At 36.8% G+C, this 26,971-nt stretch overlaps 1 long non-coding RNA gene across 2 annotated transcripts; it reads right to left on the reverse strand.

Annotated features, from left to right (window-relative positions):
* Window positions 1-260: 260 nt before the first annotated feature.
* LOC148031789 (uncharacterized) lies at window positions 261-10,038 on the reverse strand. Of its 2 annotated transcripts, XR_015692008.1 has the most exons (5): window positions 8,843-10,038; window positions 8,637-8,753; window positions 8,251-8,539; window positions 7,700-8,165; window positions 263-926 (listed from the first exon to the last, which is right to left on the reverse strand). It is a non-coding gene; the product is annotated as an uncharacterized LOC148031789 (long non-coding RNA). The 2 variants fall into 2 exon arrangements; XR_015692007.1 differs by having other exon boundaries at window positions 261-926; window positions 8,637-10,038.
* Window positions 10,039-26,971: the final 16,933 nt, after the last annotated feature.

The raw sequence follows: 26,971 nt of genomic DNA on the forward strand, positions 1-26,971 counted from the left end.
GAACCCGATCACTATCTAATGTTAAAACTCCTCTACCAAAGGGCAAGCATGCGCCATAAGGCTGGGCTTTCCGTAGATATACCTCTAATATCACTCATCTTTTACCGCTTCGTAAAAAACATCGACTTATTCAATTAAATGTGATAGTATTCCCACGCAGTGCACTGAGCTGAACTTCAAGCAAAAGAAATGCCACTAACGGTTAAACTTGAGAAATGTGTACACGACGAAATATTTCACCACTGCCTTCGTAAAATTAACAGGTAAAACCTCGCTTGTCGCCATAGATTGTTACATGAATTTCGTCGTATATGACGATCAGATGGCATCGGCTTTTTGCCCCGATTAAGGAAAAAACGGAGCACGTGACATTCGTACAGGGCTGTTATATTGGCAGTAGCTGTAATGGACTAGTTCTTGGGGAGTGAACGTCGCATGAGAAGCTTAAACTGCTTGTTTGTACAACACAGAGAGACGGTAATCACGAAGAGAGTGAAGATGCAGAGCGATCAGCATGGGGGCGTGCATGCAACTGCAGCCTGCAGTTCGAAGGATGCATGAGAGAGAGGGTGAGAGAGAGAGAGAGAGAGAGAGCATCTTGAGCTGGTCGGGCTCTTAAGTTTCTCCACTCCGCTGCAAAGAGCTGCAAGACTTTTGCAGCTGCAGGCTTTTTCTAATCGATCAATATACAGACAATAATAATGATAGACTGATGCTGGTCGGAGCGCGCCTTGAGCTGCCCCTGATGCGATCTCACTGTGAGATGATCGGTCCTGCCTCTGGACGCGATGCACGGCGTGATCAGAAGTGCTGCAGCTGCTGCTGAGAGTGAGAGGATTGACATCGGTGATAACAATGATTACGATGAGGCGTTCCACACACACATACACTCCTTTTACCCCACTGTTTATGAGTGATATGTTCAGCTGCAAAATTTGCTTTCTTGTTTTAGAATTTCAGGTGGCATGTTTTTCCTTTGTAATATAATAATAGTTTGGTTCATAGTTGGTTGCTTTATGAGTAGTTGATTTACATGTACTTGGCAAAGTGGTTTTGAATTTGTTTTGCTCGGATATTGTTTTATATGTTAAAGTCACCTACGAATATATTGTATACTTATTGAGGTGGTACTTTGTTAATACTATTAAATCTACAATTGTAACTCATGTGGTTATTAGTATTATTGGTGGCTAATATAACAAGATAACATTTTTTCCTCTATTTGTCTTTATTTTGAATGTTCTATTTTATACACTTAAGAAATCATAGTATGTCACATAGCATTAGGATGCTTCTTTAAGATATCTATAATGTATTATGGCCAAAAGTGAGGCCTTATAAGGATACATTAGCAAAGAATTACTAAAACAACTCTCTTTTCTCTCTCTCTTCTCTTTCCTTTCATCCTAAATATCATCATTCTCTAAATGCTTAATTAAACCCATTCAAATTAGAGCATGAACCCATTGGTAGTCCTAAAGAAACTACTTAGCTTCCCAAGCTATTCGACAATGTTAGGCATGGCCTAGATCTAACCTAAGAAAAGTTCATTCTAGGTAAACTAGAGTTGGAAAGGTTATCTTCTTCGAGCCCAAATGTTAACTCAGAAAACATGGATCAACTTGCACTTGGTTTATGGAGAGTGGCAATAACTTCAACGGCCTCCACCTATCCTTTCCCCTAAAATGAGTTGATTTGGGTTTCACCATCATATCCTAGCCTATGTTTATCCCTCACATGTGAAAAAAGTTTATCAATTGAAGCTCTCTAGCAAAAGTGATAGCAAATTTAGTGACTGTAGGTACTATAGGGCTACTACACTCTAAAATGTCAAGAAACAGTCGTAAAAACAAAGATAATAAGGATTTACAATAGAAAATCAAACATAGATGATTTTAAGAGCCAACGTATACTTTTATGTTATAGAATATGTGGCAAAACTTGTATTTTAGACTTTCGAAAGTGTGGCGATTTGTTCTCCAAACCAAATATATCCTATAATAATCGGTTGACGAATATTTTTTAATGAAAATAATAAAGTAATAAAAGGTTTAAAGTGTCAAGGAAAGAGGATGTCATCATCGATAAGCTGGTGAAAACTATGGAGGATTTGCAGATTAAATTGGCTAAGTAGGAAGATTCTGGGAAAACTGGTCATTCACAGGCTCCAACTAGGAATACTTTTGTGCGTAGATGTATATGGTGTGATAGCCCTAAGCACGAGCACAAAGATTGTGAATCATTTAAGAATGTTATGTAAAACAATTTTATTTTTTGGCTAGATGGAAAGATCTATGCAACCAAGAATGATAAGTATATTGCTATAAATTTTGGTAAGGGTGAAATGAAGAAGCTTTTTTAGGATATGACTACTGGGACATGTTATGTAGCCATAGGAGATGCTTCATCTTATGGTGTTCAGATTGAAAAGAAACCAAAGTATAAGTCAAAGTTATGGACTTTTGCTTTACAGACTACAAATAAGGACAAAGTGTGGCAAGCATATTTATCTGGTGCAAAGAAGAGCTTCACCATAGAGATTGGGTGGGGATCACTAATTGATAAATACTCAGTTTATACCTATTTAACAAAGACCCTAGGTATATAAGTGATTGTTGAGGAAAAGCGAAAAAGGGATGATAATGGTCTTAGCACTTTCAAGAAGACTAGAGGGGGTGAGCCTACAGCACCACCTTCTAGACCACGGCTTGAATAGAATAAAGAGTATGCAGAGAAGATGTAGAAGAAACAAGATGCTAGATCGAAGAAACAACCAGGTTACAAGCTTGCTTCATATGCTGAGTCCGCGATAGATCTTAAAAGCATGTTGAAGGAGAGAATCTTGAATAGCAAGATTGAATTCACCTTAGGAGGTTTTGGGAATTGTAAAGAGAGAGTTTCATGAAGAAATTATAGACATCATAAAGAGAAAGAAACATGTGATTCAGACTATAGAAGAGCTTGTCATGTAGGGTATCACAATTGAGGAGCTAACTAAGGAAAGTGATGATGAAATTCTTATTGACAGTGTTGCAGTATATCCAAAGATTGTGAAGAGTATACAACCAGTGCACTATGCAGAGGATCATGCATCTATAATGATTACTCGCAAGCATTTTTCTAAAAGTCATTGGGCATGAGCAACCACTAAGACAAAGCTTAAGATTGGAGAGATGGAGACACCGTGTGTTGCCTTGCTAGATCACAACTCAAAGATAAATGTTATAGTTTGCCATTTGTATGAGAGCAGGAAGTGGCCTATAGATGTAGAACACGATTGATAGATGAGAGCCACCAATAATACTATAAGAGAGCTATACGCAACATGTTTGAATATGAGGGTGTCCATATAGGGAATGTTCAAGGTGATTGTTGTTTCTTAATGCAGGATTCATGTTCTTATGATGTCATTTTGGGTCAGCCCTTTATCATGAAGCACAGATGGAAGCAAAGGTTATAGATTATGGATCTACATGTATGCAGATCCAAAGCAAAGATGGGAAAAGAGCTGAGCAATTTATGACAGTCTGTGTAAATCACCCACGAAACAAAGATACATTGCGGGATTCTCTTCTACCCACAAAAGAGCCAAATTCTCACCAGGTTCCATTGTCCTACAAGACGATGGTGGTACAAGGAGATAAAAGCTATCGCCTCTTAGGAGGGATGCTTTTTCTTCAAGATTTATTGATCTTTCAGCTGTCTGCTGAGAGTTCTGTTTGTTTTCACAAAATTGCAAAGATTATAGTTGCCAAGCAATATGTATGAAGAAAGGAAAAAGAGTTGAGAAGAGCAAGTTTATTGCAGGATGAGGAGTGCATTGATGGGATGTATGATGGGTTGTCTTATGCGAATACTATTACAGAGATTGAAGATATGTTGAAAATAGAGGTGCAAAGTGGTTCCAATTTTGTGCAAGTACATTCCCTAGATGTGTACCATGAGATTGTTGATTTTATGTAACAAAGAGGGTTGGGTACTAAGTTTTCTCAACAAAAAGAGTTATTTGCTTATGCATTTTAGCAAATAGAGAAGAGGGCTGAATTATCAACCAACAAAGTTACAAGGGGCTGAGTTATTTCAGCCAAAAGAGTTTTATGTTGATTCATTTCATCATACAAAGTTTGGGGCCATTTGTATGCAGTCTAAAGAGACTATGATTGATTTATTTCAATTGACAGAGTTGGGTGCTCCCCATTTGCAGCAAAATTTGGGTTTACAACAGAAAAAGAGTGAAGCCAAGGTTCAAACCAAGTACAAAACAATTGACAATCTGAAAGTGAAACCAGTTGCAGGGTCGTTATCTAATAACAATCATGAGAAAATGAAGAGGGTTGCCAAGCATCCAAATTTGAGGAATCCAAAAAATATTTTTGAGCAAAGACATTAGCAAAATTGAAGATCGGGAATGGGGAGTTCTTGCTTCGTGCAAAGAGACAATGCTTTGAGGAGAAAATGCTCACTATATTGATGCAATGTTTAGAAAGATCGAAGCTATATTGACAATGAATGCAAAAGAGACACTGAAAGAGCATACTAATGATACCTTGACTAAGAGTATTAATACTAAAATACTTGAGAATGTAGATGAAATAGATAAAGTGCATGTAGTTGGTATAGACTCAGGATGATACAAAAGAATTGGACATTTTGATTAAGGGTGTTCATATGCAGGATATGCAGAGTTAGAGAGAAGTGCAAAGAAGACATTGTGACCATGTTGCTTGTACAAGACAAAGATACTTTCATAGGTGTTTTTCCCAAATTAATCACATAGAGATATGCTATGGATTGCAAAGTTAGAGGGGGTGACGATACTCGACCTGTGTTTCAGACATGGATGTTAAAACAAGGAGATGTATACATACTTATCTATGGATTTCAAGAGTTTCACCAATGTGAAAAAGGAATGATAAAATATTCAAGTGATTGTCTTCAAGAGGGCAACATATGTAGAATGATGTGGTCAATTATCGAATGGCCATTTGATCTAGGAGGAGGGATATTGCTGTAGGTTACTGTAGTAGTCAGGTTGGAGCAGAATTGAGGATCTTGAAAATTGTTCTATGTCAACGATAATTTATGGTGGCCGAAAATTTTGAGATGAACTTCTATACCTAGGGAAGAGGCCTACCAAGTTTGGTTGTCATCGAAGTTGGTATGTGAAAGTTATAGGGACAAGAAGGCCGATGTTTGGCCAAGACTGTGTGCAGTAAAAGATAGTTGCAAGGTGCATAGAAAATTTTAGGGTTTGAAATCTTTGAAATTTACTTCTGAGTTCTTCACAAGAGTTGTAGATCAAAATCAAGGCTAAAACTTTGCAGAAAAAAGCTCAGCAATCCAAGTTATGGATCAAAAGATATGGGCAGTTTTCTACAAGGTAGTCCTGTAGGATAGTTTTTTGGGCACAAAGAGATTGAATCTTAAGGATGTAAAGTATTGTATGTGACATATACTTTAACAAAAGTGGATAGGAGACTTGAGGTTTCCCAGAGTAGTGAAAAGGTTCAAAGTGTTTAAGAGAAGAGATATAGAAGAGCATGCAGTGGACGACTTGACAAAAGAAAGACAAAGATGACAGGGTAGATGAAGATGCACCCTTTTCCCTGCCAAGGCAACCTTAAGGCCTGGTGCAATTCACCCTAGCCATAGCAATACTTTTTCATCCCTTTGATGCTTGGGTGGTGCTCATTAAGCTCCATATACCTTCCTTACTTCTCAATGAAGCACCTAGGGTTGTTGCTTAACAAAGGGGAAGCTTATTTCTTCATATTTCCTACTACTAACAGTTGTGGTGCTACCTAAGATTAGAGTGTCATTGGGTGGGCTAGAGGCATGCATCGTCCTCTCTCTTGTCTAAGTCATGATTCTCTACCTCACAAGTGGACTATTAGAGAGAACTCCTATTTGTAGGATTAGAGATTATGTCTATATAATTGAAACAAAAGGGTTCTATGGAAACAACATGTGTAAAGATCCAGTCCAAAGTTCTTTGAAGAGGGCAAATGGGACCAATGTTCAATCATGTAAAGGTTTAGAATTGGCCACACTGAGAGTTCAAGGTCTGATACATGTACACTGCCTTAATAGAATTAACAAATGTACTAGTTTGTCCAGCCACCAAACAAATAAGAAAATTCACGATACTGATTGATATGTAAACTGCTTCACTTTGTGGCGCTAGAATCAGGAAGACTTGCCTAATATTATTAGATAAAATTTGATGGGTGTTGTAGGGATAGAAGTCGTATATGACAAGGACAGATATTGAGGTTACTAAAGGGGCTGATTGTGGATTACAACACAAAAAGGGACTGCAATTCAATGAGGCCAATTAGCCAGTAGGCTGTAGTTAAGGTGAGCCACCCTCCTACACCCTCTGTGTCACCCAACTAGCAAGTTCTCCAAAACCTAACAGGCCTAGATTAAGGATGTGTAGCATCCAATGAACCAACCCCCTTTGGGAGAGGGGGGTGTATGGAAGCAGACTTCAATCCATATTTGTATGTCTAATGTGATCGACCATAGGTTAATGATGCAAATCTTTGATCTTGGCATATTCCATGTGATATACAAGTTATTTAAAGCCAAAGGATTGATGTCTTGCATGTATGTGTGCCTTTTGGGTCAACTATCCAATGGATATTTGACCAAGTAGGAGACTACAATGGACAAGCAGGGCTTAGCTAAAGATGTCTATTTTTTAAAAATTTGGGATAGGATTAATGGTGACCAACACATCTAAAATGGGCTTTTATACTATGGGAAGGGTCGTAAAAAGTTTGGTTAACATCCGAGTTCATATGCAGGAGATATAGAGTTGTGAAGGTCGATGTCTAGCTAGAACTACATGTTGTAATGAACAGTTGCAGGTTGCACATAAAATTTTAGGGGCTGAAATCTTCAGAATTTGGTCTAGATGTCTTCATATAAGTTGTATATCACGTGTGGGGCTACATTTTTTCTTTTTAAATCTTGGTGATCTGAGTTATGGTTCAAAAGATACGTGCCATTTTATGCAAGGTGATCCTATAGGATAGTTTTCTGTACAGGATCAGACTAAATCTAGTGGAAGTAAAGTATTGCATGTGGCAGATCTTGATGAATGGTCACAAAATAGAGGCAAGGTACCAACATCACTAATAGGCACCAAAGAAACATCACCAACAGTGACGATACGCTCGGAAGGATAGAGAGAACTTGTAGTATATCACCTCACGGAGTCATAGGACTAAGGGGAGTACAGAGGCCTCGAACGGATTACCTAAGGGATATCTAGTCAAGAATGGGTGAGCCAAGCCTATGAACCAACTAGGAGACAATAGCAAGGATACTAAAGGCATCATAACCTACCAAAAAAGAGCAACCAAAGGCCATGGTATAGGCATGCAATCAATAGGGGATGGTAGCTTGATGATGAAGAAAAGAGATCACCACATGAAAGAAAAGACACTATAATCCCTAAAGAACCACTTCCAGTTGCTCCTCTTTTGATACAGTGTTTGGATGATGTGTCTCCTTCTTAAGCAAAGAAGAATTCTATTGAGAAAAGAAAAGCTTGTAAATTCTAGCAAACTTCCTGACCAAACACTGTACCAGTGCGTGTTGGCATAAGAAAGCATAACCATGCACAAAGTTTAATTATAGCTTTAAAAATGGGAAAGCAAAGTGATAACAAGCCTGTAATTCAGTTGCACACCTTTTTAATACTAGAAGATTCAACCGAATATGTGAAGCAATTAGTTTGACAATATTCCTCCCACCGATTCAAGTACTTTTCTAGGTTTTCTTGAAGAGTATTGAACACTGCATCAAATCTCTTTTAAGACAGCACAAATAAGTATCAAGAAAGACCTGCACAAGGAATGGAAAGAGGCTCAACAGTGTCTGATTAATTTGCTCCAAGGAAACACATACTTGAATTATCAAAACACACACACACACACACACACAAATATAGAGGCCAAAAGCAAGAAAATTGTACAATTTGGATAGGAAAAGAAACTACTCCAAATAAATATTCGATTTTAATACAACTTAAGTTCACGACATTGTCTACTCTTAAAGATTTCTTATCAAGAAGACCCATGGTCTCAGTCTCAAACACACTGATTGCATTCTTGCCTATCCAAGCAAAATACTTATCACCTCTGCCTCTTGCCCATCTGCAGCAGAAAGAAAGCCTCCATTAATCTTAGTTAACTTAAAATGATAACATGGAAATAGAGAATAAGCATAGAATAACTATACCTGAACATTGGCCAAGAGACACCTGCCACACCCCTTGTTCCACCAGTTGCAAAATCATATTACGCACTTCCCTTAAATTCTCTAAGCACTTTCCCAGTCCTCACATCATAAATATTAAGTGTCACCCTCTAGATAAACATATCTAGACATTGGTAAACACTTGTGCAGGAAGTTTTCCAAAGAACAAATAAAATTCATCAATAACATGTGTATCTCTAGGATTGCTTGGTTCATGACTACTATTATGTCATGATATATTTCTCTCCTGGAGAAAGTTAAACAGCCTAACCTGAAAGAGCATATCACAGAATTGGTACAAGAGGTAGCATTCATATTCAACAACATTTCCAACTTACAAACTATAAACCAAAGAAGATGAGTCATACTTGAGGATGAACGCATCGCATTATTTGGTGAATGGTCTGGGCTCCACCCCATATAGCTGCAGCTTGTCTATGAATTGTTGCAAGGTAATACCCAAGGGGAGACCATTCCACAAAGTTCTATGTCCAAAAATATTGTAAAATCCAATTGTCAATATACAACATGTTCTTTTGCTACAACTATCTAAACTGCAGAAAATTTAACTTACAAAATAGTGGTAATAGGGTCGGGTTTCCCTAATTTGGCATCATTCCAATAAACTTCTGATCCAAACTGAATGACAAACTAGTCTCGACCTCATTCATCCGTCAGCAGCCAAGTTAAAAGATTTTCCACAATACATGTAAATCAGGATGAGATCATACTTGGGCAATCTAGAATTGTAAAGATGCACCTACAAGAGGAGAGGAGCAAAATCACAGATAAGGAGAATTGATCAGTGTAGGTGTAGTATAGCCAGAGTGGGTTGATGGATAGTTGGAAATAGGAACAAGAAGCTTGATGTATAACAGTGGAAGCTTCTCTGTATGATGAGAATGAAGCTTTTTACTGTATGGGCTAGTACAGCAATGGAAGGTAGCACTTTGCCCGAAACCCCTCCATATTAATATTTTTTTAAAAACTCGTGTTTTTCCTTTCAAATGTTGAATAGAGCACACACGTTTATCACCCAAAGGAAATCATCTGGCACTTTCATATACTTGTCAAATTCATCAAACATATTGATTGCAAAAACATGGGACTTGTCTAATTTGTAGCCATTAGTTTGTTCTGTAGCTATTTGAGCCTCCTGAAAGCATGAAAATTGTATAAATTATAAGCTCAAAGACCAAATGTATGATACAAACCTCGGCTTATATGTATACCACAAAAACAGAAATCAAACAACAATTCATGAATTGGCATTCACATCTGAGAGTCCAGCTAGACCTGAGGCGTTGTGTACTCTATAAAAGCATAGCCTTTAGTATTTTCAGTTTCTTCATCCTTGGGTGTCCAAAGGCCATGCTCTCTAATAACTCCAATTTGACCAAAAATCTTATGAACCACACCCTCAAGCTTCTCATACTTTTCTGGAAACATTTGGCATCAAGAAAACGGCGGTAGCCACACGCACCTCTTGATCCCAAAATCTTCACGGGGGGGGTAAGATAATGTCACTGATGTTGATTTGGGAGAAGTCGATGTTAAGCTAGATGCCATCCTCCTACAGGTCAGGGGTGAGAAGATGGGGAGCCTGCGGTGACTCGGCGAGCTATGGCATAGCCGTGAGCTCAGAGGAACAACATAGAGAGGGGGACGATAGGCCCTCCAACCAATCCTTACACAAATAGAAATTCTAAGGAAGAAGAGTTTGAAGCTTGGCTCTTCGAGTAGGTTTTAGATTTACACGTTCTTTGTGTTCCTTTTTTTCTTCCTCCAGATTTTCATAATTGTGAAATTATATGTGAAACGGTTTTAGTCATGACACATGCGTAGACCAAATTTCTCGATGCCCATTCAGACCTTTGCAATGGTACCGGTTGGGATATCTGACCACTTCTCCATGTTTATTAGTAATCTCTAGGTGTTCTCAAAGAGCCTTGTTAATCTTCTATTATTATTATTATTATTATTAGAACGAAGTTTTGGGAGGGAGGACATGTGTCATTCCAAGCCTTCCTTGCGAATGTATTTATGACGGCTGGCCTACATGCCCAACTGCGAACACCCAAGTGCAATGGGTGCTTTCTTCCATTTGTCTCGTATCACATAGGCACAATCCCATGATTGAGAGACCCTGCAGAAAGTATAAAAGAAGGTATGGGGAACAGAAGGCTCAAACCTTTCATGGCCCTACCACCTCAATGAAGGGTAACAACCACTATAAAATCTGATACATGACAAACCTATCATTAAGATGGACTTAAGGTGGACCTATTTGTACATGTATGAACGTTAGATTAACTTTAATATTGACGTATAGATATTACTATTATAATTATGTCTATATAGATCACATCAGTATAAATATAAATTACGTATTGATATTATCATAACATAAGTCTCAGCTAAAAATATTGGTATATATATATTTTACTTTTATAACGATGTTTATAAATTGATGTCTATATATAAATGCATATCTAAATTTTGTGTGTGTGCGTGTGTCAGATATGTATGTAAATGCAAATATATTGATATTAGATAAAGTTGATGTCTATATATAAATGTATATCTAAAATAATGTGTGTGTGTGTGTGTGTGTGTGATGATATTAGATAAACCTATATTATATATATATATATAATTATTATTATATCATTTGAGGAGCCATCTTCATCTTCATGATTGAGAGTAGTAGTATTAACAAGATCATCAAGCCCAAATTCTTCATCTCTGAAGAGTGTAGATAGCCTCCATAGATGCCCCTATAGTCATCAATTAGTTCACAAAAATTCTTTTCAATGCCATCTAGATGCCATATAGTCTCCTCCATAAGGGGGTTTTCAATGGCATGTTGGTGAAATCTAGATATTTCTGATAATGTTTCTTCATCAAGGCCAATGCACATGGGAAAATTTTACATCATTTCACTGAAAGTCCTCCATTGACCAAGGATAGAAGGTGGTGTATTAGGGGTATATTTAGGGATGTCCTATGGTAGAGTAGAACTAGAGGCAACATGTTCATTGATGGTTGTAGTAGCATTAATGGCTGGTATAGCTTAGAGGTTGTTTGCCTCTTCTTCCTCATCCTCATCATCTTCTTCAAATTCCATTTCAAAATCCCAATACATGAGATCACTCATGGTAGGGCAAGAATGAGTTAAAGGGTCTTCAGTTGAAAGGGAGTTGATTTTGTCGAGATTGGGTAGGTGGAATTGATTCCCCTACCTCCCTAAAAAAGGGTGCTTCTAAAAATAAGGTAAAACCCTAAAAAACAAAAGTACTATGTTTACTTATTGAGGCTCATCATACCCTTTTATAAATTGATCCAAGTCAATTTTGTAAATTAACAATAACCTTCTGTAAAAATCATGTATATGAAATATAAAAACCCCTTCTGTGAATGAATTTATACATCTTAAAATATTTCCTTCTGTGAATGTATATATATAAGATTATATTTTTTTATATTCCCCTTTTTTGAACTCACGTGATACAAATTTTTGTACACAGTGACAACCCTAAGGTTTTAGGTAGAGCTCTGTCTTACTTTGCAGCTTTCAAGATGCATGCTTCAAAGATTTGACTAGCTCAAGTTATTGGACCATGAGTACCTCAAACCTTTTGGTTCTAAGAATTGTGTATATGTATGTACGAATACAAGAGTAGATGTAATGTTGAGTAATGCGTGTGTGCAGAGGGGTGTGTGTGAGTCATGTGTATGAGTATGTAAAGAAGGAGCAAGGATAAGTAGTATGTGACATGTGTCTATGTATGTACTATGTGTATGAGTACATATGTACATGTGGTGAATGTTTCTATATATATCCCATAAGTTATAAATATTGTGAGGATCTTATGACATGGGCACCTATAGTACCTTGAATAATACCTCATGCTAGCATGAAACAAGACATTCAATTAGACACATTGAATTATTAGATGCTATGAATAAGTTTAGGAATCAAAATCAGTCCTCTCTTGATAATCTTATTGCTCAAATCACAAGATGGATGGACTTTCAAATGCAAGAGAATGAGAAAGAGAGGTGGGAGAAAAAGAAAATCGAGTCTTCTATTGACAAACTTGCTACTCAAATTACCAAACGGATGGAATGAAAAACGAAGGAAAAGGAGCCACAAATTATTTTTTATAAAGTGCCAACAATCAGCTAAGGGAAATCATAATCCTTTGGGCATCTTAGGGAAGATTCCTTATTCCACCTATGAGATTGGTGAGGCTTCACATAGAGACAATGATCATTTGGGTAATGCAAGTCGGGGTGGTTGCACAGGTAGAGGCTGCTTCTTTGCCACTAGAGTACCTATTCTAGGTTTCAGACCTCAACTCTCCCTTGGCAAGAGCTATTCTAACAATAGTAGTTATGGTGGTAGAAATAATGATCGGCCTCATGGTGGTGGATAGCCAAATCATGGTGATGAGAATTGAGGGATAACATCATATTGTCAAGTATAATGGCCAATCATCTTCTCCATCTGATCTTGAGAAGTGGCTTTGGAAACTGAAAGATTACTTTGACATATTCCCTAGAACTAGTAACCAAAATATCCACTTTCTTACCATATACATAGAGGGTTTTTCCCACACTTCGTGGTGCTACATGAAGAAGGAAAACCACCAAGTGGACACTTGGGAAGATTTCAGATCTCGAATGGTGCAAGTCTTTATTTCCCCTATGGAAAAGGAAAATCTTGCTAGGCATTGATATGGCTTAGAGTAGAGGGTTTTTTGTGAGAAAATATACCAATGAATGTCCGTCACTAATTATACTAAACTGCACAAATACATGTATGGTTTAGATCCCAATATCTCAACTAATGTAATGGCACAATCCTCTACAAGTTTGTTTAAGGCTATTGAGTTGGCTAAAATGTATTTTAGAATGTATAGAAAATAGGCTCCTTTGGAGTCATCCTTTGGACAGCAAAGAAATACCTTGAGACAAGCCCAGTCATCAAGGGCATACTATGGAGGAAGTAATATGTCATTTAATAGCCCTAAAATACCTATTTATCCACCTTTCAATGCTTCAAGACCGTAAGATACTTTTAGACCATCAAATTGTTCGAGAATGAATTATAATCAAGAATGAATCATTGGCCTCCACACATGTATCACTACATATCCAAATTCTATTTAACCAAAATCCACTTATATGAAGAGCCCTCAAATCATGAATAGAAGGGACCATTGGATCTATTCTGATGGACATAGCACCCAAGAACTCAACCTAAGTGCTTACATGTCAAGTCCAATATTTAGTAAAACACAAGTAACTTTAGGAGTTAATATATTTTGGAAAGGAGCTAAAAGGCACGCTTTGTACAACTAGTTTTTACCATGGGTGACATAATGAGAAGAGAAACTATTGACATAGGTATTGGGGCCAGTATAGTAAACTCACTAATACTCCAAGCATATGATAGTCCACCTATTGAGATTATACACTTCAACTTGACAATTCAAACAATAAACATGAAACCTATGTGGGAATGGAAACTTGGAAGACTTCTAAAGCACACCTTGATGCCATTTTTACATTGCTCAAGAGTGATACACAATGTTCCAAAAACATAAGCCCTTAAAAGATACATTATGTACCCTAAGTATGAGAGTTCTTGGATGCATATACTTATAACTATTGGCATTCCCTTCTCAAAGATGGAAGAAAACAAACTATCCAAGGAGAGACTAAGTAGCAAAGAGGAAGTAGCAACAACTGCCAATCAAGTTGAACTTGAATACCTACTCTATGTACTAATATATGATGCCTTAGCTCATCAATGAGCAAAACATTACTTGGAATGCCATTCAAAATACTAAGTAATAAATTTGAGCACATTAGAGAATGGAAAATAGAGAATTCTTAGAGAAAACCCTCGGCAAACCTTAAGCCATTGAAAGAGATCTTGGAAACATAGGAATGAAACTAGAGTAAGGTCCATAAACTAAACTTCATCTATACATATGCACTCTTAGCCACCTAGATCCATAGAGGCTAAAAGAACTCTCAAATGATGAAAACCCTTCAAAAGATGCATAAAGTGAAAAGAAGTGCGATGATGAATCAGACAAAGCCTCAAAGAAACTAGAAACAATCAATTACTATAAGGATGGATGGAGCATAGGGTAGATCTTAGTTACACATCCTTCTATGAAGATTACAATAGGATAGTCCATGGTGGAGTGATTGAAATAGATGTTGAATAAGAGCAATTTGAATTTTTTCATGTCTTGGATTACAAAAAGCCAAATTAGAGTTACGAGAATTGACCACTTTGTATCAAATAAGATTACACAATGTAGTTGTTACACTTGATCATGAAGATATTACTTTGCAATTATTTAGAGTCAAACGCAAACTCATTGTTTAGAATTTATAGAAATCTAGAAATTCTTCAGTTGACCAAACAAAAGTGGATCAACTGAGATCTACCATGCCACTTGAGGTGGTGGAAATAGAGGTAGACAGAGGATTCAAAGGAATCTAAGGAGGGACTACAAGACAAACCACTCCATATCTCAAAATGTCTTACTAGGTTCACCAATTTGAGAGCCCTACCAATGTGAAAGATGTGAACTCATGTACTAGTGTAGATGAACAACCTAGATCAATTGTTATTGCCAAGGACCTTACCAAAGAAGAGGAAACAAAATTGCCAAGGACCTCACTAAAGAAGAGGAAACAAAACTACTAGATCTCTTAAGGGAATGATTCTCAAATGTGTTTTCATGGTCATATGAGGAGGTGAAAGGAGTGCCTACTATTTAGGTCATCACACACTATGCCAATGGCACTTGATTCCAAACTTGTGAATCAACAACACTCATACCCTATGAACCCAAAGAACATGCATGCAGAGAGAGAAGAATTAGACAAGTTATTAAAATTTGGGTTCATTTATGAAATTGAGCATACAAACTAGGTGTCATCTACCATTGTGATACTCAAGGGAAAAAAAATATTGTATATCAATCAAAAGAAAATATTTTTTCCTATAAAGAGAGGCATTACATAGAGTACATGCCCAAATGTATGTAGGTAAGGAGGTGCAAAAATTTCTCAATGTATTTTTAGGATATATCCAAGTGCAAGTCCACCTAGGCAATAGGCACAAAATGGACTTTGCCATTGATTGGGGAGTATTTGCTTGTATTGCCATGGCTTTTGGTCTAATTGATACTCTTATAGCCATTCAATGGCTTATGTGTGCCATCTTCAAGGATATGCAAAAGAAGTTTCTCAAAGTATGTGTAGATGATTTTCTATCAACCCTCTATAGCTAGGGAGAGTACTTAGGCATAATAAGGTAAAAGTTTTTATTAGTTGTTGATACATCTCTCTCTTACTACCTTAAAATGCTGATTTTGGATGAAACATGGATCCATACCTTGGGAGATGCTTCCTAGATGATTATTACTACTTCTTGAATTTGACTTTGTAATGCTTGTATGTAAAGGAAAGAAACACTTTATGGAAAATTGCCAATTGAAAATTGCAAGTGGGGAACCAAAGGGTATAATGGATCCCCTATTAGATGCCTAGTTATTTCAAATTCAATAAGAAACAATTTTTTTCAAAATAAACCTTACTCCATACAAGGATGGTGACATTTTGGATATGTATGAACTACCAAACTACCCAATGAGAAGGTAGACTCACCTACTTCTTATCAAGGTGTAATCCTACCAATTCATAGCAAGACAATTGTATTACTTAGGGAAATATGGACTATTAAGGAGATGCATATGTGAGCACAAGATATTTGATGTGCTCTAGGAAGCACATGGAGACATAGTTGGAGGATACTTCAATGAGGATACTACTGCTTGAAAGATACTATAGGCCCACTTGTACTGACTATTGAGAATGAAAGAGATTGTATTTTGGCAGATTCTTCCTTGTTTTTGATGCATGATTGATTGATTTTGTTGGTTTTAGAATATTGTTGAGTATTTTGGATAGTGGCTGAATAATTTTGGCTATTGGATGATGGGTTTTTATTGATTTACGTGATGAGCTAATATATTATGTTGGTGTTCTGATTGGTTGTGTTGTGTCTTGTTTGTGTCTATTTGGTTCTACTTTTGGTTCTATTAAGAGGATGAATGTTGTGAAGGTTTAAGTATGATTGAATGTGTTTTGAAAAATTTTTAATGAGATGGAATGATTATGGTTGAAGTTGAATGGTTTTCATGTGTTCTAATGACCTTCTATTGTAGTGTCCTGTAGAGCTTCCGTATGTCTCTTATGACTATTTTGTATGCTTTCGTACGTGTCCTATTGTATGAATTTTTTAGCTTGGGGATGTGTTTTTTTCTTGGAAAGAAAAGATTATAAGCTCAAAGTAACTCAATTGAAGTGAAATAAATCTTTGCTCAACCTATTTACTTGGTCTGATTACAACACGCTTATACTCATCTTCATCTTTTGAGAAAGGAAAATCAATCATAGCCAATAATTGAAGACTAGAGTAAAGACCTAAAGTGGCAGTATAGTGATGGACGATGAAGAGTCATTATAGTGGTTCTAGTGCCTCTTGGGATCAAACATACCTTTTGGAGGGAGACTCCATGATCAATAGAGGAGATTGATAATTCATTTTATTGTATTCTAAGTGACAATGATGTATGAGTGATTGAGAGGGTATATGAGAGAAAAAGATAGCTATTTCAGAGGATGAAACAATGTATCTATGAGTGTGATTCTAAGAAATTGAGAGAAAAGGTCTATGAATCATGATTAATGAAGAATATGTGATCAATTATATTTAATATTTAGTACATCTTTGTGTTGATGACATTGTTGGTTCATAATAATGAAGACATGGTGAAGATTTATTAAAGATAAATCCATGGGAGGAAATGTTTATGATGGTGCATAGAGAAGTTCTTGTTAATCATGTTATTTTCATTTGTTTCGTGCTATGAAGAGATGAAAAAGTTATTTATTGATACTACATGATTGGCTTTCTTGCAATATTTTTCATGTTTCCTTGGTGTTCTCTGGAGAGATCCATATTTTGGTGCGCAATTGGGGAAAAATATATCAATATGCATCCAAGAAAGGTTAAAAATGGAAGCAGTATCACTGTTGAAGAGGAAGAAAATCAATAGAAGAGTGTATAATCCATACTATCTTTAAAGAGTTGGAAATTCTGATTACCAAATCCACTTTCTACAAGTTTATCCCTCAATTGCAAAAACACCGCACCATTCTAATGCAGGCTCTCTATCACGGACTATTCCTACTACCTTTGAAGCTACAAAAAGTTATATCATTCTAGCCAAATATCTTCCAAAAAACTAAAGAGTATAATGAAAACAAACAAAATTGTTATCAATGGAAGAATTGGCTTCCATTGAAGAGTTTCCAGACATTATCAAGTGGGAGATTGTGAAGAAGCTTCAGGAGTTGTGATTAGTGGAGGTTCATAAGAATAAGGAGGAAAAGAGCTAGAATCTATTTGTGGATGCAAAACAACAAGACATATGGGATGCCTAGTGCAATGAGAACCTTCTCTTTGTTCAAATGGCAACCCAATAGAAGCTAGTAGACAAAGTGTTCTTCATAACAAATGCCATTGAAACCCTCCATAGTCAATACTGTAGAATGATAGCTATTCTTAGAAACCATCCATAGTTGGTACTATCAAAGCTATGGCTATTATTAGAAGAATGAAGATTGATACCTTCAAAACATAATAGTTTCCCCTTTGTAGTTGCATGAAAGTTGAATTTGGAGACTATGAAATGAAAGAAGTGGAAGAGATCTTAGCAGAGAGTAATCCATAGCTAATCCCCTCTGTTTCCCTTCGGTGAAGCACTAGCAAACTAGGTGGAGCGGATGATGAATGAGTCAATAAAGAGGCAAGCACTAGAATGAATCTAGAGATACATGAGAAGATAGAAGGAAAAAGTCAAAATTGAGAACAAGGTAGCAAGAGAAGCCTCCTTTGACATCCTTGCAGCACTCTTTACAGAAGTCTCAATGGTGTAGCAAAATCACGGTCCTCTTCCTAGTTACATATGGCCTAGAAATGTGGATGACAAACTAGCAAATGTAGTCATATCACCCATCTTTAAAGAAGAGTACAATGAAGACCCAAATATTCATGTAGTAGAGTTTATGGTATTATGTGTGGCCAACAATGCCATAACCCTAAAGCATTGATTCGCAAATTTCCCCACCACTTTGAAGGGCACAACATTTCAATGGTTTGAAAGGTAAGCAATAGAAAATTTTAGTACATGGACGCTTTCCTCACCAAATTTAGACCTGAAGGCTTTGAAGAGCAGAAACAAGAGGAGTTTGTGAATTTAAGCCAGTCCCCTAAAGAATGAGTTGAAGCATATGTTTCGAGAATGGAATTCATATTAAGAAGATGGACCAGCCATAACCTAGATGAAGGACTTTAGAATCTCAAGTTGAAGATAGATGAGGTTTTTTAGGCTTATTCTTCTAAAGTGATCACTTGTCTAGAATTGTCGTGGAATGTGATGATGAATTCTATTACTTTCAATCAATGCCAATCACAAACCGTTGCCCATCTAAAAAGTGCTTAACCAACTAAAGTTGAAGAAGATTAAGATTGTTGGATTATTGGTCATGGATTCTTTGGAGTTTTGAAGGATTGTAGTGGAAAGAAGAAACCTCTTATATCCTTAAAGATTTGTTTTGCAAAGATCTTTATTTTTAAGAAGTGGTCAATGGCTAAAGGTGTTTTTATTTTGTCAAAACTATTTAATAGATGCAAGTTCTTAGATGGGGTCATGAGTTGTGCTATTGTGGTTATGTTCGTGAAGCTTATTGAAGCTCAATTGAAGAAAGAAGATTATCATTTTGAGTGTTGTGTTTTTCTTTTTTCAAGGTCACGTTGAAGCTCCCTAGTTTAAGTGTGGGGATATGTTGAGAGTGAAAGTGACTATGGTTTTTAGTTGTATTTTAGTTGTTTTGACACATGATTTATTTATTTGATTGGTTTTCAATGATTATTGGAGATTTTGGATAGTGGTTGAATGAGTTTGATTCATGGATGATGGTTTTTGGTTAGTTTATATTGAGTTGATATGTTTTGTTGGTGTTTGATTGTTTTTGTTATGCCTTATTTGTGAATGTTTGGCTCTATTTTTGGTCGTGTTGAATGGTTAAAAATATGAATGATTAGATTTGAGTATGATTAATGAGTTGAAATGATTGTGGTTGAAGCTAATGGTTGTGATATGTTGTTTTGACCTTCTGTAATTTCATGTTGAACTTCTGATGTCTCCATGTCTATGTTATATACTTTTATATGTGATCTGTTGGATGTATTTTTAGCTTGGAAAAGTTTTCTTGTCTTGGAAGGAGAAGTTGAAAGGTTTTTTACGAGATGGAATGATTGTGGTTGAAGCTGAATGGTTTTAATGTGTTATGTTTATCTTCTGTAGTATCCTACTAAGCTTTTGTGTATCCTTTTGACTCTTTTGTATGCTTGTGTATGTGCTCTATTGTATGAGTATTTAGCTTAGGGATGAATTTTTGTCTTGGAAAGAGAAGAATATAAGCTCAAATTAGCTTGATTGAAATGAAAGAAGTAGCAATTAAAGACTTGAGTACACTTGAAGTGATAGTGTAGTGAAGACTGTGGAAGAGCTATTGTAGTGCCTCTAGTGCCTCTTGGGATCAGACATACCTTTTGGAGGGAGAATCCACAACGAAGAGAGGGTATTTTTCATTCATTACATTTTATTCTAAGCGGCTATCATTTATGAGTGATTGAGAGTGTGTATGAGAGAAAGATAGCCATTTTAGAGAATGAAACAATGTATCTATGATATAGATTGTGAGAGATTGAGAGAAAAAGACTATGGTTCATGATTTAATGAAGACTATGTGATCAATTCTATTTAATATTGAGTATATCTTTGTGTTTATTTCATTTTTAGTTCATCATAATGAGGACATTGTAAAGATTTATGAAAGATAAATTCATGGGAGGAAATGTTTATGATGTTACATAGAGAAGTTCTTATTGTTCATGTTATTTCCATAATTTGGCAATATGAAGAGATGAAAAAGATTCTTGTTGACGATACAAGATAGATTATATTGTAGTATTTTTCCCACTTTCTTGGTGTTCTCTAGAGAGCTTCATTGACCCACATTATTCAAAGATCCTACTTAACGCGTTAAACAATGTAGTGAATGTCAGTGGACAAATTTCCAATTCAAAAAGATAAATTAAATGGATTTGACATTAATTTTAGCTTTTCAATCCTTTAAAAAGTGGAGAATTTACTTCATTGAATAGACTTAGTACTCATAAGCTAAGTATATTATAGTACTTATCATTTGGTGAAATGGGCTAAGGTACTAGCCATAATAAAGAACAATGCTTGCAGAATGGTAAAGCTATTATGGAAGCAAGTAGTCTCTAGATTTGTCGACCCTATCAAAATTGTGAGTAACCAAGGTACTAGAGAAAATATGGACTCAAAAAGAGCCCTTTACTTTAGGAGTTAATGAATTTTTTAATTTCACAATATTTAAGGTGGTCGACCAATGCGAGAGGGGATGGTGTATGCACTTTATCTACTTTCCTTTTTCCCTTGGTCGTACTAGAAGTTTATAATCTTTTTCTTTTATAAATCTAAGAACTTTTTCTTCTTTTGGACATTCTCCCTTCTCCACTTCACAAACTTATCCATCAAAACTTTCAATTCTATATTTCTTTCTATAGCCATAGCCATACCACACATTCAAATTTGTCATTCAGTGCTCCAAAACCCCCATTTATCCATTTCTTACAATCATCCCCATGCCTTCTTCCTCCCAAGAGCTACAACTTTCTTCTTATTAGAGTCATTTCAATGGCATCTACAAGTCATCAAGAGCATCCCTGAGATTTTGTCTGTGTTATTTGTGTCCATAACACAAAGTGATGAGCATCAACAATGAATAGGAACAAAGTTCAAGAAAGATTCATGGGGCTATATACAACCAAGAGCAACAAGACCTCATCAACTAAGAGAGTGTGACATATTGAAGAATGATTAGAAATGTAGATTCCTTGGATCAAAGAAGGTGACAGATATTGGTCTTGTCATAATATGAGGTAAGTTACTCATGAGCATATGTGTGCATCACGTGAGTTCAAAATAAGGTGTTTTTAAAATACCATTTTTTACATATAGAAGGGTGTAACATAAAGGGGTTATTTACATATTGAATAGATTCAAAGGATTATGTTATATCTAGGAAACATTTGCAATTATGGATATTTATAAATAGGCCTTGAACACAAGTGATGTAGAGGATATACATATAATAAATTTCCCAAGGTCATAATAGTCACAACATGTATACATTGCAAAGAATTTGAAGCTTTCCCCCAATTATATGAGTCATGTCTTCTCATCTCATTGTAGATCTCTAATGTGATGTCAATTGACACATACCTAGCCTTAAATCGTAGGGAGAGTGGACTATCCATTTTATTCCCAATCAAATGAGGTGTATTCTACTTTTTCTAAGCATGCATGCTACTCACATTATGGAACAATTAAAGATAGTTCCCTTAATTATATTGGCACCATGTTCTTTAGCATTTTTTCTTGTGCACACACACAAAAATATTCATTTGCAAATAAAGTTTTTTATATTATCATAGTATTTACATCATATCAGCTCCAAAGAGAAAAAATAATTGAAAACCCATGGTACCATCGTGCCTTGTTCATCCTGAACCTTTTGATGCTAAACCTCATCGAGCTCATATAGGTTTCCTTATCAAAGAATGGGGTGTGAAATTATATCACTTGATCATAGCACTTTGGTTCTCAACTGCCATAAGGGAGAACCTTCTTATGCATACAATCTCATATACCTAAGTGGTGGTTAGTTGTCTTATGTAGTTTTATTTTACTCTAGGTGAAGAGCTTTGGGTGAGGCCCTACAGAAGGCATGTCATCCTTATCCCATCCCTATTGTCATCAAAAGCATGGACATCATTTGTATCATTTGAAAGAATTTGTGCCAACTAAAATCAGTCATGCAAATTAATAAAATTAAAAAAATCCTTTCTAATCAATTTCTACCTTAATGTAAGGTAACTTTTCAATGGATAATTTCAATAAATTTATATTTGAATAACCAATTTACAAAATCAACTAACCATGGTTTGAGTCTAGCCTAAACATGTATACATACATATAAGTAAATAAAAAGTCAACTTGATTAACTTTAATTTTTAGAAAATAAGAAAATAAGAACCAAATGATTAACTTATCACTTTTTGCTAAATTAATTTCTAGACTATGATTTGATTGTTCTGTTAATGATACTAGTATTCTTTGGCTATTTGAATGATACATTAGGTAGAAACACCTCTTAAGATCTTTAAATAGTCCCAAGTTGATTTCTCATGGGATTTTAAATGAATTTATAAAACTAAAATATAAATTTAACTCATTTCTTGATATTTTAAAAGTAATTTTCGCTAATAACTTAAGGAAAATTGGAATTTGAACTCTCATCTAATTTTTAAGCAGCTTATTTTAATTCAATAAGAGTTTTCTATATTTATAATATTTAGAATTTTTTAATAATTTAAGAGTTTTTTAAGGGGGTTTGGTCTCCTCTTAAGGTTATTTAACATTCGTTTTCTTTCATTTTTTGAATTTTTTAATTTTACAAAAAAGACACTAAAAATTTAATTAAATGTATATACTTAAGAAAATTTAATAGACATTTGAATTAAATTCTCTTCCCATTAGAGAAATCTAGATTTCCTCATTACGAGAGAAACTCGGGGTGATATCTTCTTCTAAGAAATCCTTTCATTAGATTAGATATTCCCATAAATTACAATTTCTTAAAGACTTTTCTCCAACTTTCAACAATATTCTCTTAGGTGGTGGAATCTCAAGGATTTCCTAAGTTGACATTACAATTTGTTCTTCATCAAACGATATGGTCAAGGTTGGGGACATAAGATTTTAATAGGCTTACATGAAATACATCATGAATCTTTAGATAAGGAGGCAGGGCTAACTTGTAAGCATTTGCTTCAAGGCATTTTATGATTTTGTATAGCCCACAGTATCTCAAACTAAGCCTTTTGAATTTTCCAAGAGAGAATGAACTCTTTTTGGGTTAAAACCCTTAGGAAGATCATGTCTTCTTCATTGAAGATTTGATTTGTCCCCTTGGGGTCCTTATAGGCCTTTTGCAAATCTTGAGCTACCTTTATGTATTAATGGATTGCCTTTGCTCTTGCATATCATCTAGCATTCTTTCGGAGGCTTCAACCTTCTTAGCAGGGTCAAAAAAATTGAGAGGTGATAGGCACTCTTGTCCATATAGTGTTTGGAATGGTGTCATCATCACGATGCTTTGCTAGTATTGTTGGGGACTAGAAATGGATGCGACACTGGCTCTATCAGCTCTAGTTGGGCTCCTACACACATCAAATAACCCTCATAGCCTCGTGGCAACTAGGAATGTCTAGATAATACAAAATGGTTTATATAACTAATGCATTTGTAGACATAAGTTTCAAACAGTAGTCCAACGGTTCAACTCCAAGCATAAGGAGCTTCTCATACATAAATGACTTCACCTCAATTTACATATAGAGAGGACATCCCTTAGTTGAATGTTATAGCCTCTATGACTCTCCTACACCCTAGGGATTTGCCCTAGGATGTGCCTGTAATGAAAGACACCTAACTAGCCTAACTAATGAAGAAAAGAGAGAGAAGGACTGTAGGAGAAGAAGAAGAGGAGAGAGAAAGACAGGGAGAAGAGAGGAAAGGGGGAAAGAAGAAGAAGCCATGAAAGCTTGTGAAGGTGAAAAGAGAGATTCTTGATAATTCCGTGATGCCTTAGAATACCTTCTTACACCTTATATACCGTCAGTGTGACTAGTATGTTCCCATGCCATGTTCCCGTCTCCCCTGCTCGTTACAAACCATCCCGTCTCATAGAGTTTTTGTCCTAAAAAACATGGGATGAACTGGAAAAGAAAAGTGGGGAGCTCCCGAGTACGACTCTATGCATGATGCAATGGCAATAAGCAAGGGCGGGGGGACAGAGAAGAGAAATGGGGCGGCAAGGGCGTGAGGTATGGGAGACCATATGGGAGGGTCTTGCCCACATTATAATCCACCATTTCATGATAGACAAGACCTTGGATGGGGTGGACATCATGCTATTCCGTAGGGGTATGCTGTAGGAAATTAGCCATAACTTTGTGTAAAAAACTCCGAACGGGACAAGTGAGGTGTCATTAAGGAGCCCATGAGGTGTACTTTCAGCGCATGTGGGTGAAGGGGGGCTGAAAATACATCAGAACCAAAACTATTGCAGAACATATGGCTGTCTAGAAGTAACTAGTGTGCTATCCAAGACAGTATGGATGGAAAAAAATAGCCATAACTTCCTCTAGGAAACCCTGATTGGGGCAAGTGATGTGTCATCGCGGAGCCCTTGAGGTGTACTTTCAGCCCATGTATGGGAAGTGGGGCTGAAAATGTGTAAGGACCAAAACTAGTGCAAAACAATTGGTTGTCCAGACGTAGACTGCAGCCCAAAATAGGGGTAAAATATGGTTAAGTTCCAGCCAATACGGCCTCCTTGAGGTGTGGAAACTCATCCAAGATAGAGGCTAGGTGCCAAGAAGCTTCCTTTGTTGGTAGGCCTTGCCATTTGATCAAGTATTCAGAATAGAACAGTACGGAGTTGCTTTTCACGCTGCCCAATGACCGCTTCGGGAATATACTGAATAAGTCCCTCCTCATCTATGGGGGGTAGCTCCTCTACATAATCTTTGGGAGTGCCAATGAAAGGTTTCAATTGGCTCACATGGAAGACATTATGGATCTTACTAGTGGGAGGGAGTTGGAGACTGTAGGCTAATTCCCTAACCTTCTTAATGATTGTGTAGGGCCCATAGTAGCGGTGTGCCAATTTGTTGCAAGAACCGTCCTTGAGTGTAGCATAACGGGACTTGGGGACCTTGAGGAGTACCAATTCACCCTCTTGAAAGTCAAGGGGTCTCCTTTTTGCATCAACATGGAGCTTCATGTGCTCTTGAGCCCTTTTGAGATTTGCCTTGCATTGTTGAAGTAAAGCTTGCATGCGGTTCAACTCTTCTTTTCCAAGGGGGCTGAACTTTTCATTGAAGATCATGGTGGGGAGGGGCACTCGATAACCATACAATGCTTCAAAGGGGGAGACACCAATGCTCTAATGAGTGGAGTTGTTGTAAGAAATTTCAACCAAATGCAGCCATACATCCCAAGAATTCTGCACATCATGACAAAAATGTCGCAAATAAGTTTCAAGCCACTTATTGACTCTTTCGGTCTGCCCATCCGTTTGGAGATGATAGGCTGGACAATTTGGTCCCCATGGAGCTGAAAATGGTTTGCCAAAACTAACTCATAAATTTGATGTCCCGGTCATGTACTATGACTTAAGGCAAGCCATGCAACTTAAAAACATGCTCCATAAACTAAGTGGCAACTTGGGATGCTATAAACTGGGATTTTGTAGGGATGAAATGGGCTGCTTTAGTGAGTTGGTCAACTACCACATAGATGCTATTCCAACCCTTCTTGGTTGTAGGTAAACTGGTGATGAAATCCATAGTAATGTGTGTCCATTTGCCTTTGAGAATAGGCAAGGGCTCCAATAATCCACCTGGTTTAAGAGTGCTACCCTTATTTTGTTGACGAGGCACACATCTAGACACGAAGTCTTTAACATCTTGTCATAGGCCTTTCCAATTAAAGATTTTTGAAATACAGTCATATGTTTTGAACACCTCTAAGTGGCCAGCAATCGGTGAAGAATGCATCTCTTCAAGTATCCTTTGGGTAAAAGGAGAGGCATGGGGGATTATGATACGGCCATGGATCCAAATGAGGCCATTCTGGAGCTAATATTGAGAGTTGTCATCCATAACACCTTGCTGTAATTTCTGAAAAAGAAGGCTGAATTTAACATCAAGCAAGTAGGCCTCTTGGAGCTTTTCAATCCAATCATGTTGGAGTTCAGTGAGAGAGTGCATCAGCCACTATATTGTCCTTGCCACAGGTGTGGGTGATCTCAAAGTCATAGTTCTGCAGGGTGGCTACCCATCTATGTTGTTTGGGAGTGAGGTTGGGCTGAGTCAAGAAGTATTTGAGCACACGGTGGTCACTTTTCACTTTAAATTTACTGCCATACAAGTAGTGGTACCACTTTTTGATAGCATGAATGACTGCCAACATCTCCTGATCATAGACGTGCAACTCTCTCTCTTTATCATCCAATTTTCGGCTCTCAAATGCTATTACACCATGTTCTTGCAGCAAGACTGCACCAATACCCCGTCCACTAGCATCACACTGAATGGTAAAATCCTTTGAAAAGTCGGGGCATATGAGGATGAGGACTGAAGTGAGCAATTCTTCCAGCTGCTTAAAAATGCGATTAGCTAAAGCATCCCACAAGAAGTCCTCTTGGCTTTTTTCAGCTTGTTAGTTAATGGTGCTGCAATTGTGGCATAATGGCAAATAAATCTCCGATAAAAAGAGGAGAGGCCAAGAAAACCACGCAAGGAGGTAGTGGTAGTGGGCATGGGCCAATCTCGAACACACTGCACTTTCTTAGGGTCATCTTCGATGCCTTTCTCACTTAC

This window comes from Lygodium microphyllum, chromosome 9, assembly GCF_053477565.2.
Source record: "Lygodium microphyllum isolate KBCC chromosome 9, Lygodium_microphyllum_v1.1.10, whole genome shotgun sequence".
Classification (NCBI taxonomy): domain Eukaryota; kingdom Viridiplantae; phylum Streptophyta; class Polypodiopsida; order Schizaeales; family Lygodiaceae; genus Lygodium; species Lygodium microphyllum.